A 16,029-nucleotide genomic window follows, 5' to 3' on the forward strand; every position below is an offset into this window, starting at 1 on the left:
TATCAAGGAATCTATTGTTTTATTTCCCAAGGGACCTCCTTTTTTAATTCTTTATAAATCTTTTAAAGATGTTGAATCTGAAAAACAAAGTAAACAATACAAAACAGAAATGGTCCATAGTTATAGAAAACAAACTACTGGTTGTCAGACAAGAAATGTTGGTGGAAAGACAAAAAAGGTGAAGGGGAATAAGAGGTTCAAATTTCCAGTTGTAAAATAAATAAGTCATGAGATGTAATGCACACTATAGGGAAATAGGTCAGTAATATCGTAAAAAACTTCTGTGATGGCTACTAGACAGCATGGTGATAATTAAGAATATTAATGTTGAATAAACGTGTTGCACACCTAAAGCTAATATGATATTGTATATTAACTATATATTCATTAAAAATAAAATAAGTCACTGGTAGAAAAAAATAAGCATCTAATTTTACTGTGAAATAGTGTCAATCTAACATATTTCCTTGATAATTATTGTGTATTTTCAAGTTTTGTTAGTTTTGTTTTGGAAATTCTGAATAGCATTTCTTTCCAGTAAGTTTTCTTTCATTAAATTAAGCAAATTTAAATATATTTTCAAATCATAATGGTATTAATTCTTCAAGGAAGAATTCAGGGAAATACAGTGAACTTTCTCTACCATCACTTTTTACTTACTTTCAAAATCTTAATTTTCTCTGCTACAAGATCTAGCTTAACTTCATATATATATATACATATATGTATATATTTTATTCTTTCTGAATAAAATATATTCAGAAAGATCAGAGAATAAATGTATAATATATCATGGCTCTATAACTATAAGACATATCACTTTATCTAAACTCTGATCCCTTTTTTATTTATTAAAATATACTATTTATAGCATATACAAATGTTTATATAATATTGTAATGTATGTTATATGTGAATAAGTATAAAATATGTTACATATATAATATAATGTATATTTTAATATTCAACAAATTAGTTTTACTTTTAATAGCACCATTTAACAAATTGAAGGGACAGATAAAACCATACAGATTAGAGAAGGCCTGATAGAATTTTAACAGAGCAATTGAAGGTCCATGGAGTGAATAATCAATCCTATTGCAAATATAAAAGCACTGGCAAAATTTTACCTATGTAAAGTTTATTGACATGTTGTTTTCATTTTTTCAATCAAGTACCTTTTCATAGCATCAATTCTATGGACACTAATTTTGATCTGTGCATAGAAAAACTAACTAAAATTGCTTTTCAATGTTGATCTTTTGTATACCTCTCTCAATGGTGCCACTTCTGAGCTCTCACTCACACTTAGATTATAGTAGGAAAATTGTCAGAGCTAAGTCTCTTTTTAGACTATGAAATGAGAGGGGTCTACTGTTAAAAATATTAGATAAAATTAAAATTTAACTATATAAACAAACGTATCTTTTCACCCAAAATCAGTTTCATAAGTAATTGTTTCTCAAACCACGTCTTGATCTTTGATTAAAACTATCCAAAATGTGATTAGAAGCTGGTCATTAATATGGACATTTAATGATAGCTTTATGATTGACTGCAGCATGATTCTGCCAACTCTTCCCCCGAGCAAAGTCATAGGAATATCATGAATCAAGGACTAAGAAAGAATTCCTCTCTGCAGATATCTTACGGAACTTTTAAAAATTGCTGATTAACCAAAAATAATCTTTAATGGTAGCTTTGTTTGCATTAAACTACCTATTCTTTACATTCTGGCCAATCCAAAATTGTCAGAAGATGGTTGTGCATTGTGGAAAGTCATCACCTTTCCTCATCCTTCATGTTTAAGAGAGAATTACCTTTTAAACACAGAAATAAGAAATGTAGGTTAAAAACTCTCATGAGATTTTTAAGTCTATAGAATCATTTCCTTCATCATTCTTAGAAATTGTTGCCAAGGGGGGGAAACAAATAAAGGGTTTATGGACTAATAATTTACAAAAATGTTTATACTATTTTATTTTCTTATTGAATCAAAATAAATATTAGAATATTAAATTCTCTCAGCCCTTTATTAAGTTAAATCTTGCTTCAGCAGGTTTGAATTTCTATTTACCAAATACAACTGAGTGTGGAATCCCCACTCTATTTCTCTCTTCACATCATCATTATTAGTATTCTCGAAACAGTGTTCTAGTATGCCATTTAGAAAAACCCTTGCTCATACCTGTATGGATTTAAAGAAGAATACTAAGAGTAGCATGGGTTTCAATTAATGTTACTCTTTGTCTATGAATACCAATAGCATACTTTCTTTTTTAAAAATCAGTTTCAAAGCAGAAAAAAATATGTCAAAATGGTCAAATATTTGCTGCAGTGTTGAGCAATGTGCTGAATTGTACTTTTGACAATTTTCTTGCACTAGGAACTAAATTTCCCAGAATGTTCTTTGCTCTATGGTTCCAGGTTAGAAATTGCCAAAATGAAGCTGTATAAGATTTGGGAGGCAAAATGAAGCAGTTACTATGACTCACCGAAGTCGATATTTAAAGGTGTTGAGAAACACAGAATCTGGCAGCTTCCAGTTTGTCCTCATTCACTGACTTGACTTTCAGCCTTTCTTCCGAACTGCCAACTCTACTAATCAATAGTAAAACCAAGCCCACTACATAAGTTTTGTTTCAAACTCAGAGGGACCATAACCATAAAAACGTAACATCCTTCCATAGACCTCTAATCACCCACAATTTGTGGTACAACTAAAGCAGTTGGTCATTCTTAGATTCCAGGTGTCCTGGCAAGTTTCCTTTCACTCGTGCTAGGCACTGTTATTGATTTTCCTTAGATTTTTTACTTCTTCTTTTGGAACTTTTACTTCCTCAGCTACTCACACAATTTTTAAGACCTACTTCTTGTTTAAAAAAAAATCTTACTCCAAAATAGTTTCTATGCTTTTGCTTCACTCATTAAACCATGACTGATATAAGCATCATATTTTTGTCGTCATCCATTGGTCTTTTGAATTAGATTTATAATCTGGTGTTCATTTTCCCCTAAAAATATTATAGAATAGGAAATACAGAAGAGTGGATTTGTCATTATTTGTGTTGCCCTAAGGATGGGGCAAGTTCTAATACAAAGATAACCAATGGTATAAAAACAAACACAATTTTGAACTTTCCAAATTTTAGAATTTTGTCTTGGCATGTCATTCCCTTTGCCTTATCACAGTACATTTTGTCAGTTTAGGAGTATAGATTAAATGAATTAAAAATCCCCTACAAAGGCAACACAACATATTTCAAATCGACTTTCTTTAAAAGTAGGTCCATGGTTTTTTATTATTTTGTCATTGAAATTCCATGGCTTATTATATCACAGGTGACTTTTCTATAAGTTCCATTATGTCTTGTGTTCTTATAGAAGGAATCTAGACTTACATACTCCCTGTTAAAATGAATTATCACACCAGGAATGGTGTGGAGATTTTATATTGTTGGCTTTATAAAACTAGCAAGATACTTTTAACTAAGTTTTTCTATAAAGGTATACATGCAGTACAGATACTATGATTTGAAATAAAATCAGAAATATCAAAGTAATATTTGGAGCAAAATTGTCTTAGTCTATGGCACTTAAAGTAGATATTAATTATGCATCAGTTTACTTATTTAAGCATCAATTTCCATTATAATTGTTTCTTATACTTCTAAAATATGTTTATTTTGTATAGATAAATTTATATAGATAAATGAAAAAAAATACCCATATTTGGTAATACAGCAAGAATAACCATGCCCAGTCTACCTAATTTATAAAATAAACTATTTTTTTTTTTTTTTTAATTTTCAAGAAATTATTTTATTCTGTTGGACATCGATTTAGGAGGGGGTTCCATAAAAGGATTCATTCAAAGTTAGATTAAATGTCCTTTCAAGAAAACTACTTATGTTTATCTTTATAAATAACAACATTTTGGGTCAAATATCACTTGACAAACGCTTCATTTATTGAAGAATGAATGTTCAAAAGTATGGAAGCAATGGCATATTAGCTTGTAGTACTCTTGGGTCACAAGTTGTAGATTCGTCTCCAGGTCTACTGTTAATTAGCTGGTGGATGTGGGAAAATCATTTGACCTCTCCAAGGACTTTGTTTCCAACTGTAAAAATCAGAAGATTGGACTTTCTTAGAGTTGAAAGAACATCAATGTTAAAGACTCATAGGTGCTTTAGGATCCAATGATTTTATAAAAATCTGAAGCTTATCCCTTTGACCATGAAAATCTTATATACCAAGTAAGATTCTTCATAGGAAAAAAAAAAAAAAAATTAACCTAATTGTGAACTTCCCTGTCTCATTAGGAAATTATAATAAATATACTACAAAGTCCTCTTTATGAAACAGAGGTATTATTTTAGGCCTTGATCATTGTATCAGTTTTCAAAGAAACAATTTAAGGAAGTTTGGTGTGTTTAAGAAATATTTGCATCTACAATTTGTGGCCCAAAGCAGATGTAATTTTTCTGCCTTCTTTCCTGCTCATTGTTACTTCTCATTTCTATTATTTGTGCATCTGTCTCCGGCACCATCTTTCCTACCCCATTTTAATAGATTCCGCTCTCAAACTACATGGACTAAGAAAGGAGGAAAGTGATTTCTAAAAGGAAAATCACTGAGCCATTATTTGAGGAAGGAGGGATATACTGAGAAGAAAAACAAATAAAGTTACAGCAAAAACAACAAAATCAGAGATCTACCACATTCTAAAATGAATGGCATCTTATAAAAAGAGTCACCTTCTACTTAATTCTAACAGTGTTGTAGAAATATCAAAATTATGTTTTTTTGGACTTGACCTTGCACAAAATTTATTATTATATGGTACTAGGGCTCTTATTATTATTTCTTTCTCTTTTGCATATTTTTAGAATAGTATACAGAACATGACTAGGAGTGAATTTATTATTGGGATAATCATATTTGATCTAAATTATTTTTTTAGACTTACCTTTAAATACTGTGTGACATTGGTCATGAGCATACATGTGTATCATTCTCCTTTAGCAGCAAATGGAGATAATAAAGCCTTATTTGCCTCCATTTTGCTTGACAATAAATGAATAACTTAATTTGTATTTCTAAATTGCTAGCACCATGATATTAAATGGCTAAGGAGCACATGCATTCTACTTATGTGTGATGAAGGTATTTCCCAATCATAATTTATTCCTAAGAGAAGAATGGAATGTGAAACGTCAGCAATAATTTTCATCCTCCATGATATATACTTACTTCTGGGGGGAAAAAAAAAAAAAAAAAAAAAGCAAAACTCATTTCTAAGTTACTCAGATCAAAATAGAACTTCTCAAGGGGTAGATTTACCTCAGCATTAAATTGCTTTAATCTTCATTTGCTTCGTTTTCAATTTTCAACACCAACCATGTCTGATTATATTTTGTCTTTTAATGGAAATTGAAAGAAAGATTGTATATATAATGTGTATTAATAAGTAATACAAATATAATTATGTTAGTATATAATATATACCATATATAATGACACATAAAATTTAAATGGATATTTTAAGTAAATTTGTGGTTTCATAATCTCTGTATATGATCTAGAAAATTTACCAGAATTATTTTGGTTCATGAATAATATCATGGTACAAATGATTGGTTACATATGCCATTTCTAATTAAATTCAGGATTAGGTTAAAGTAGGGTATCTCTGATTGTTTCATGAAAAGATTTTAGACAACCAAATGAAGTATATTAGCTACACTACCATTTATTTAATGGAGGATTCTGGAAAATATGAATAGAAAGAGGACCATATATATGTCATTTATCCTCCTAATGATACAAAGAAGTATTCCTGCAGATAATTAATAGTCATTATGATGGATATTTTTTTCAGTTAGAATGGAAACAATCCTCTAAAGTAATAAACTTCCTGATAGAAATCCAAGAATTGCATTTCTTTATTCAAAACTATTTTAACCAGTTCAGATATTTAACATGATAAACACAGGTAATTTATATCATCATTTTATTGGATATAACTATTAGGTATTTCTCTAGGGAAACTTTTGGTTTCAAGTATGATAAACCTACCGAAGATCTTAGGAGTAAAAGGGTGGGTTATTAAAAAAAGACATACAGGGATGTTTTAAACAGAAGACTATGAATTAAATCTGAAATTCATAAGGAAATAAAACCAGAAATTATAAAGTCTTCATGAACCAAGGTCATTATGTTTGATCTTAGCCTTAAGATGTTTTAAGAATAACAGGTGATAAGCAACAAGGTTTTATTTTAGAAATGGACATAAAAATATTTGAATGGGGGAATGAGGGTAAATCGAAGACAATTCATAGAGGACAATCTGAGAAAACTTTTATATACATGTCTCAAGATCTGATATTCTATATCCAAGTCTGAACACGGCGCCTTGAGTTTGTATGATTTGTTTATAGTACTCCGATCAGTTCCATATAAAGGTAACGATCCCGATTTTAAAAATAATGGGATATACTTTGAGTAGAAAAACATTTAACTATTGCCGGTATGAGGGAGATATTCTGACCCTAATAGAGACTTTAACTGAATCTTGCAAGCTTCAACCTGACCTACTCATCTACTAGTAGGAGATTTACACTAACATAGAAAAAGATCAGAGCCCATCATAATTAAAAAAATATATATTTGGAAATATGTGATAAAGGACTACACTTCTTAGCTTGATCATAATTAGATTAGCCATATGAAATGTTACTGATTCTTTCTAAAATCCATTTTTGAGGATTTGATGGGACTCTCCACACTTCAAACTTCCATCTTGACTAATAGACGTTACGTAAAATAATAATGTCGTCCTGCAACCCCTTAAAAAAAAGACCCTTAATCAAACCTAGAACAGTTCCATTCAAATCAGGAAAAATTAGTAGGGTGTCATCTATCTCTGGGAAACACTGACATTAGTAGTTTTATAGGCCAATCCATTCTTACCCTCAGACATTTTTAAAGAGCTAATATCATTGGGCTTTAAAATCAGATCACTGTTATATATGATTTCTTTCCATCCATTTCCAAATGTCATTTTTAATTCATTTTTAGATTGCACTTAATTGAGAATAAAACTCACACCACGACTATCATAAGGGGCACATTAATTTTAAAGTTCACTCATATAGAAGATTTGTTTTTAATCACAGTGATTTTTCTTTCTCATCTCCTTTTGCATCAGGGCTGGGCAAAAGGGCAAGAAGAAATATTGAGTCCCTCTAACTTTTATTGATTAAGATAATGTGAACAACGAACTGACTTCCATTAATTATCTAACCTGCCTACTCAGGACCCAGAAATTTGGGCAATTGAGTACGGTATTTCATTGCATAAAACATCACAGTCATCTGTGGTGTTTACATTATTGCAGATGCATAACTGTGTGATATCCTAAAAGTATCGTGACCCATGCCATGTATTTGTTATTAATGCTCTTGATGTTGGGATGAAGAAAAGCACTGATATATATGAATGGATAATGTGTGTATGTGTGTGTGTGTGGGGGCATGAAATGGAGTAGTTTCATTGAAATACAAGTCCAAACTGTCCTAGTCCTGTGCAGTAAAACCTATTGATGACTTCCAATTGTTTCTACAATAAAGGCAAAAATCCTTAATTGCCCAACTTAAAGTCACTACTGGTTCTATGCTCTTTCCAGTTCCCCAGCTTCATTTTACACTATTTTCTACATCACTATGAAGATTTCAGCCATGTAGGAGTTCCTTTAATTCTCAGTTTTTCCAAGCTCTTAACCAACATAAATTGTTTACAAATACTTTTTCCCTTTGCCAGAAGTTCTTTTCTCTTCTTGCTCATTCCATCACAGCATGCTTTTAGCTTGGATAACTTACATGTTCTGCCGTCATCGGTTATCTTAACTCAGTCCTACATCCTCAGATTAGACGAGATGCCGTCCTTTGTATGTTTCTATGTATAGGGCAGTAAATGATACCCTGGCAGCAACACATCTTAATACAGCCATGGATTTGGATTTGACAAGCTTGATTGTGAATCGTCTGGAAATCATTTTTCATAGAAGTAGACGAGAATATACTTTTTTGTTTTTTCCTGCTAACAAATTACCGCAAACCTAGAGGTTTAAAACAACGCATATTTACTATTACATATTTCTGGAAGTCATAAGTGGGAAATGAATCTTACAGGGCTAAAGACAAGGTGTCAGAAGAACTCCTTTGCCACCGGAGGCTCTGAGGGATGGACAACCGATTCCTTGCCTTTTCCAACTTCCAGAGTCTGCCTATATCACTTGTTTTGTGGCTGCTGTAGCCCTCCAAACTGTTTCTGTCATTGCATCCTTTTTCCTGACTCTAGATTCTCCTGCTTCTCTCTTATGAAGATCTTGGTGATTACTTTGAGCCCACCTGTATAACACAAGATAATCTTCCAATCTCAAGATCTTTACCTTAATCACATCTGCAAAATCCATTGTTCCATGTAAAAGAAGATATTCACCTGTCACAAGGATTAGAATCCAATGGACATCTTTGGAGAGGGTGTTCTACCTACCTAACACAATGAGAATATTTTAGAAGAAGTGATCATTTTGTCTTTTGCAGAAACCACCACATATATTTCAGTGACTCTTTCACACTTTTCACCGAATCTTCACTACATGTATGGCATTACAAAAATGTTACAATGACAAAGCAACAATAGTATCTCAAGACAACTACAAGTAAGATAAGTGTTGGGGGTCCCCCACATCTCATAGGAGGAAAAGTAAAGATGGCCATTGATAATGGAATTGATGCCTTATAAGTGTGAGCACCAAACCAGAAGTCCATTTATATGAGTTAATATAGCACATTGTAGAAACTAGAAATGCTCCACATGACTATTCTTTGAGTGTCTTTCAATAGGATTTGCCTATATGTTAAGATGCACAAGAAATTAAACTAACACTAAAGCACAGAGAAGCCCATCTTTATTTGCAGCTGTTTCCACTGCCAAGTTTCAACAAAAGACTCTCCAAAAGAAAAAAGGAAAAAAAAGAAAAAGAAAAAAAGCATGGATATCAATCATAGTTGGTGGCACAAAAAAGGAAGTTCTGTTTTGGGAACAGGAACAAAGGACAAACTTCTCTACTTGAATGAATCAGCCTACTTTGATTCAATACCCTCTTATCATAAGCAGACCTATAATATTATACTTTCATCTCAAAGATTGAAAAAGTAGAACACAAACAAACAAACAAATAGTTAAGCCCAAGATTCAAAGAAAGTGAAACAGATGTGCATTTCATTTGAATGATCTGATAGTATCCACATATTTTTCTTTATTCAAACTATACAAAATTTTCCTACTGTTTGGTCTATTTTGATTTTCTAGTTCTTCACGATTCAGTATAGGAAGGCTATATATTTCTAAAAAACTTGTCCATTTTTCCAGGTTATTGAATTTAATGGCATATAATTCTTCATAGTAGTCTCATATGATCCTTTGTATTTTGGTTTGTTCAGTTTTATTTTTCAAAGAACCAGCTTTTTGCTGAATTAATTTTTTTTATTGTCTTTTCTCTATTTCATTTAGTTCTGCTCTAATTTTTATTATGTCCTTTCTTCTGCTGACTTTGGATTTCATTTGTTCTTTTTCTAGTTCTTTAAGATGCAGTGTTAGGCTGTTTACTTGAGATTTTTCTTGTTTTTTGAGATAGGCCTGTAATGATATAAAGTTTCCTCTTAATACTGCTTTCTTGGCATCCCAGTAATTTTGATAGGATATATTTTCATTCTCATTTGTTTGTATCTTTGACTTTTTTATTTCTTCTTTGACCCATTCTTTTTTGTTTTTTATTAAAATTTATTGAGGTGACAGTGGTTAGTAAAATTACATAATTTTCAAGTATACAATTCTGTGAGATACATCATCTGTGTATCACACTGTGTGTTCACCACCCAGAGTCAATTCTCCTTCCATCATCATATATTTGACGCTGTTTACCCTCATCTACCACCTACCTCCCCCCTTACCCTCTGGTAACCACTAAGCTATCATCTGTGTCTATGAGCTTTTGTTTCTTTGTCTTGTTCCTTTGTGCTTTCAGTTTTATATCCGTCATTTTTAAATAGCATGTTGTTCAATCTCCACATATTTGTGTTTTTTCCCATTTTCTTTTTGCAGTTGATCTCCCATTTCAAAGCTTGTAGTCAGAGAATATGTTTGGTATGATTTCAGTCTTCTTAAAGTTGCTGAGAATAGTTTTATGTCCCAATATATGGTCTATCCTTGAGAATGTTCCATGTGCACTAGAAAAGAATGTATAGCCTGCTGTTCTAGGATGAAGTGCTATATAAATGTCAATTATGTCCATTTGATCTAATATGTCATTTAAGTCGCATATCCCTTTATTGATTTTCTGTTTGAATGATCTATCCATAGCTGTCAATGACATATTTAGGTCACCTACTATAATTGTGTTTTTGTCAGTTTCTCCCTTTAGTTCTGTCAGTAGTTGCTTTGTATATTTTGGTGCTCCCTGACTGGGGTATATATATTGATAAGTGTTACGTCTTGTTGCATTGTCCTCTTTATCATTATGAAATGTCCATCTTTGTCTCTCGTTACCTTTTTTTTATCCTGAAGAGAATTACTATATCTCTTTAAAATCCGGTCTCCAATTAGGCAGTGGATGTATAGCTATTAATCACCTTGCTCATTTGCATAACAGAGCATAACATCATCTTTAAGTTTGAAAACCTCTGGATTTTAAAACCTCTTTATTTTCCCTCCACCCAATTTCTTGTAATTATAAGGAAGCACAGGCTTGGGTAGTTTTATTTCACTATCTCTATATTTTTTTGCTAAATTATACACTAATAAGCATATCTGATATGATGACATTGAATTACTGTTTGATAAAATGCCAGTCAGTATTGAGGAACAGTTCTATTGGGTTTAACAAAGAGATACTATGTCACTTTTTTCTTGTTATTTTTGTTTAAATGTCTAATTTTATAAAATAACAAACGTGAAATAGTTGTTATTTACTTCATTTTTATTTCATTGCAGTCGTTGCAGAATAAACTAAGAATCACCTCTAGATCTTTCCTCCTCTCACAATGGACACAAGTGTGAAGCAATAGACACTAGTTTATATTTGGAAGGATAGGACGAAGAGCTGAATTGTTTAGACATTACATGTGATCTTTGAGGGAATGTCTGAAGAAAAGGGGAGATGAATGAGCGGAAAAAAAGAGAAAAAAATTAAGTTGTTTAATGAAGAATTTGATGAGATTTCAATAGAAATGATACGTTGTAAAGCGTGTGTCTCATCTCTTTACTGTAATGCCCATTTTTTATTGTGAGTTAGGCAACTGATCAAGTACTGTGATGTTTAGAACAGCAGGATTCTGCTTTAAAATGAAAGAATATTACAACAGTAATCTTGAGAAGTCCTGCTGCCCTTAAATTCTGCTATTCTAAGTAACTAGTTAATAGTTTTCAAAATCTAATTGTACAGTATGAAAATTTTGTAATTTTCATTATTTTATTTTATTTTTTTCCTCCTGTACTATCTGAGTCAGTAGAGTGGCTGGGAGAAGATTAAAATATATTAGCAAATTATGTAAACAGAATTCTTATATCCTTTACACATTATAAAAACAAGGAATGTTTCCCACAAGAAAAAAAACAAGCAAACTGAAAACTAACAAGAGTCTTAAATAAGCAAATGTTTTATTTTACCATATAAGAATTCTAGAGGCGGTAACACAAGGACAAGATTAGTTCAAAATGTTTAAATATGTTGATTAGGAAAAACTTTTTTTTTTTTTTTTGTCTTTGATATCCACCATTCCTAGCACATGGCTTTCATCCTCCTGATTGCAAGATGATTCTTTCACTTCCAGGCATTGTTTCCATATTTTGGGGCAGGAAAAAGGACCAATGGCCCAACAGATATCCCAGCTAAGCATCTAAGCCTTTTTTCATAAATTAAACATTCCCAGAAATCTTCCTCAGAGATTTTTGGCTTACATATTAGTAGCTAGAACTCGTAATATGTCCACATCTAGATGCAAAAGAATCTGGGAGGGTGAGTGATTTGACTTTGCAAACTCTGTAAAAGTGAAAAGCAGAAAAGATAGCATAAGTAATGACTTATATACAACTAACCTTTAGGGTATGCCACAAATATAATTCTAACAACAAATCTATATGATACTAGTAGTATCTAATTTACAGACAGTAAAACTGAAACTCAGAATGTTAAGGAAAGTCCTCAAATTTATGATTTGAATAGTAAAGCTGAGAATAAAACCCAAGGTTGCCCTATACCAAAAAGAAAGCTTGTGTGTACTCTTAGACAATATATGAATAACATTTTATTAGAATATGGATAAAGGCAGGTGGGTTTAATCATAGTTGTGCTATAAACACTATATTAAGTGGATATACTAAAATTGTTCTTGAATTTCTCATACACACATACAGGAAGAAATAGAGAAAGAGGAAAATTTATAGGAGATATCACATAGTTGTTTTGTAACAAAGTAGGGGCAAGTTTTTAAACACACATATCCCAGAATATATATGATGATATTGAAAGGAGGGAGTGAGATTTATTTTCAAATTCACCAGGTGGCCAGCCTCTCATATTTGCCCTAATGTAAGTTTAGAAGACAGATTATTGCACAAAAGATAATAGTGTGATTGGAAACTCATGTTTGAATCTTAAGATAGAAAATTTCTCATTAAATTCTGTCATCGAGACAAAGTGATATTTCTGGCATATTATCTTTCTCTGTAAAGCTTTCAAACCACTTAGACTCACTTTGCCAGTTGAAAGCATCCCCTATTAAGCTTCAAAGGAAGATGATGAACTTCAAAAACCAGAAATGTAACACATCCAAAATGGTCTATAATTTCTCTATAGCATGTATTTGGAGGAAAACAGATTTTTTAAAATTATATAATAGGTTAAAATTCATTATTGTTTTACTTTCTCATTATTTATTTTAGAAATATAATGCAAAAAATAATAATTGCATTATCACATGAGGCATTTTTATAAATTCGTTTTAAAATCCGGTGTAAATAGTATTTCCCCTCAAATATTCAAGAGATATATTCAAAAATCATTGAATAACAAATATATTTCTTATGACCATATAAAATACTTTCCAAATATATTTATAGCAATGATAAGGGCATTGCTGTCACAGATTATGCAAGATGTTCTTTTATTCTATTTTCTACATTGCTTCTAGAATGATCTTCTGAAAATGTAAACTCAGTAATATCAATGTTTAAAATCACTCATGAATTTTATTATCTGTAAGGCAAAATATTAAATCCCCTTCTTGGGATATAGACTTTTCTGATCTTACTCCTGTTTCTGAATTTTTTTTATATATAAATTCATAGATAAGTGGATTTTCACATTCAAATTTGTTGTTCTTTCTATGCATCAGTTTTACCATTCTAATCATAACTTATCCCTGAAGAGTTGTCCCATATTTTACATTCAAGTCAGGAGTTTATAGGGATCCCTTTAACCAGAGTCACACATCCAAGGGAGATAAATGGTAGAAATCTTTAATTATGCAATTTCTTGGCAATAATTTAAATTCTATATGGAAATTATTCTCTGTTGTACTACAGTGTTTGTAATAGCATCATATAATATTTATTAGGATATTTTTTATACAGACACACTTGCACACATATACGTACTATTCAAAAAGTATAGTCTTCATGATTACTTTTCTCTTTCATCAGATTTTAATGATAAATATCTATCATTATATAGAATTTACAATGTTTAAACATTTCAACTTTATTTGGTATTTTAGCCACAGTCTTTACTTTAAAGTAGGACTCTTTGAAGTCAGATGTACTGTTTTTAATTCTATCTTATTTCTTTCTTTTGAAATACCTATTGATTTTCTTTCCAGGCAATAACTCCTCTTTTATTTTTTTTTTTTTATTCCATGGATTTTATGTGTCTTTTTCTTACCAAACCAAATTTTCTTTAAAAAATCCCATTTAAGTCATTGATTTTCTTTCCAAATATATTCTTATTAGGTCATTTACTTGTTCTACTGATAAGCTATAAATCATAAACAATTTATTGTTCCTTATTGATACCTTGTTATCTTTTGTTTAATTTCTTTCTACTCCAAAATCAAGCAGGGTGGAAGGATATGATGAGCCTGTTTTCTTTCAAAGTTATTAAAACATTCCCACATACATATTTCAGATTTCATCGGGACTAACCATCTAGCAGTCCTCATTAAGTGACATAAGTCTGCTGGTTGTACAGCCATTAGCAAAACCTTTTGCTATTTGAAAAGCACGGTATTTCAAATATATAATCTAAGAGTCCAATTCTCTCAGGTAAATAGTCCATACTTTCAATAATTTTGTACATATTTGCACAAGGTATGCTATATTACTATGGATAAATATACTTAAATATATTGTTTGTTTGTTTTTTACTTTAAAAACTTCTGTATGCAGAAGACATAATGCTGAATTTGAAAGACTTTTCATGCTTAATGTGCAGATATTTTACATAGTATTTTCTCAAAATGTTATATTAGAATAACTTGCCTATGGCAAAGTTCATTCTACCAAAGACTAATAAAATAACAACATGAAATCCAGAGGCCCCAGCTATAGAGTTACTTAAAACTTGAGGGACAAATATACTGAGAATTAAAGGAATGAATAAACATCATGTTAGTATTTAAAGTATCCTTCAGAGAAGTAATAAAATGTAGTTTCTGCTATAATCTCAGAATCCATTGTTTATATGACGAATGACCCTCCACATCACAGAACCATGTCCATCTGAGGCCCAACCAGCTTCACATTCTTTTCAAATTGAATTTGCCATGCCATTTAGATAAATCTCATCATGGTCACATGCCCAATTAGGAGGAAGACAGAGAGAGGGAGGTTAACCACCATTTTCAAACATTACTGACTTGGTATAAAGAAAAGAAAAAAAAATGCCTTTTATCACACACAAGTTTTCTCTTGCGTCGATTTTTGCTATCAAGATAAAAGTAAGCCTCATTCTTAGCACAACCAATTTTTAAAAATAGTTATCTACCTGTTTTTCTCAAATTACCTACTGTCCATTGACCTGGAAAGCAAAATTTCAGATAAGCTTACTATTTAAAAAAAAAATCCAATGTTTGCATTAATCTACATAACACAAATATTTTTTTAATTTTATATTGAATTACTAATTTTATGTTATGTATATTAATTGACATTAAAATATATATACTATGTATCAACCACCAGCAGGCACTGAAAGAAGCGCAGTGCAAAATTCCAAAATGCTTACCCATGAAAACAAAATCATTTTTTCTTTTCTGTATTCTCTTCAAGGGATCTCCGTTCACTATAAAGACCATTCTTCTACTCACTGCCTGGACTGCAAAGGAATTAATCACTGGTCTGGAACTATTTCCTTATTTACTGATTGATTTCTTTGTCAGTTTGCTTAATGCAAAAGCAATATCTCAATTTATACAAAGGTAACATTTACAGTACTTCATCAATTGAAAGACACACTTTTCCCTACATGTTAACATCTCTCTAATTGGTGTATGTCTTAACAGTTGATGGCATTGCCGTGATTTCATTGGCTATGGTTTGGGATTTTGCTTGTTTTTTCTTTTTCTTTCATCCTAAGTGATACATAGAATAATGGTGGATCTTATAGTTGATACCATCTTAAATTTGATGAAACATGGCATTGCCTTTAATCTAAACAACATAATGTTGGAATATGTATTTTATGTATTAGAGGAAGTAAATCATATATGGGCTAACAAGATGGTCAAGATTATCACTCTTTTACCTTTGCTGTCAGAATATACTGGGGCTAGCCTCTAGCTTCCAATGCAGCCAAATACAGATAATAAGATACTGTCCATAGGTGATTTACGGGAGTTTCCAACCCACTACCATATAGAAATGGCTGTCCTCAAGGTTAGCTATAATGGAAATCTTGCCAAATCC

Source organism: Rhinolophus sinicus, linkage group LG03, assembly GCF_036562045.2.
Source record: "Rhinolophus sinicus isolate RSC01 linkage group LG03, ASM3656204v1, whole genome shotgun sequence".
Classification (NCBI taxonomy): domain Eukaryota; kingdom Metazoa; phylum Chordata; class Mammalia; order Chiroptera; family Rhinolophidae; genus Rhinolophus; species Rhinolophus sinicus.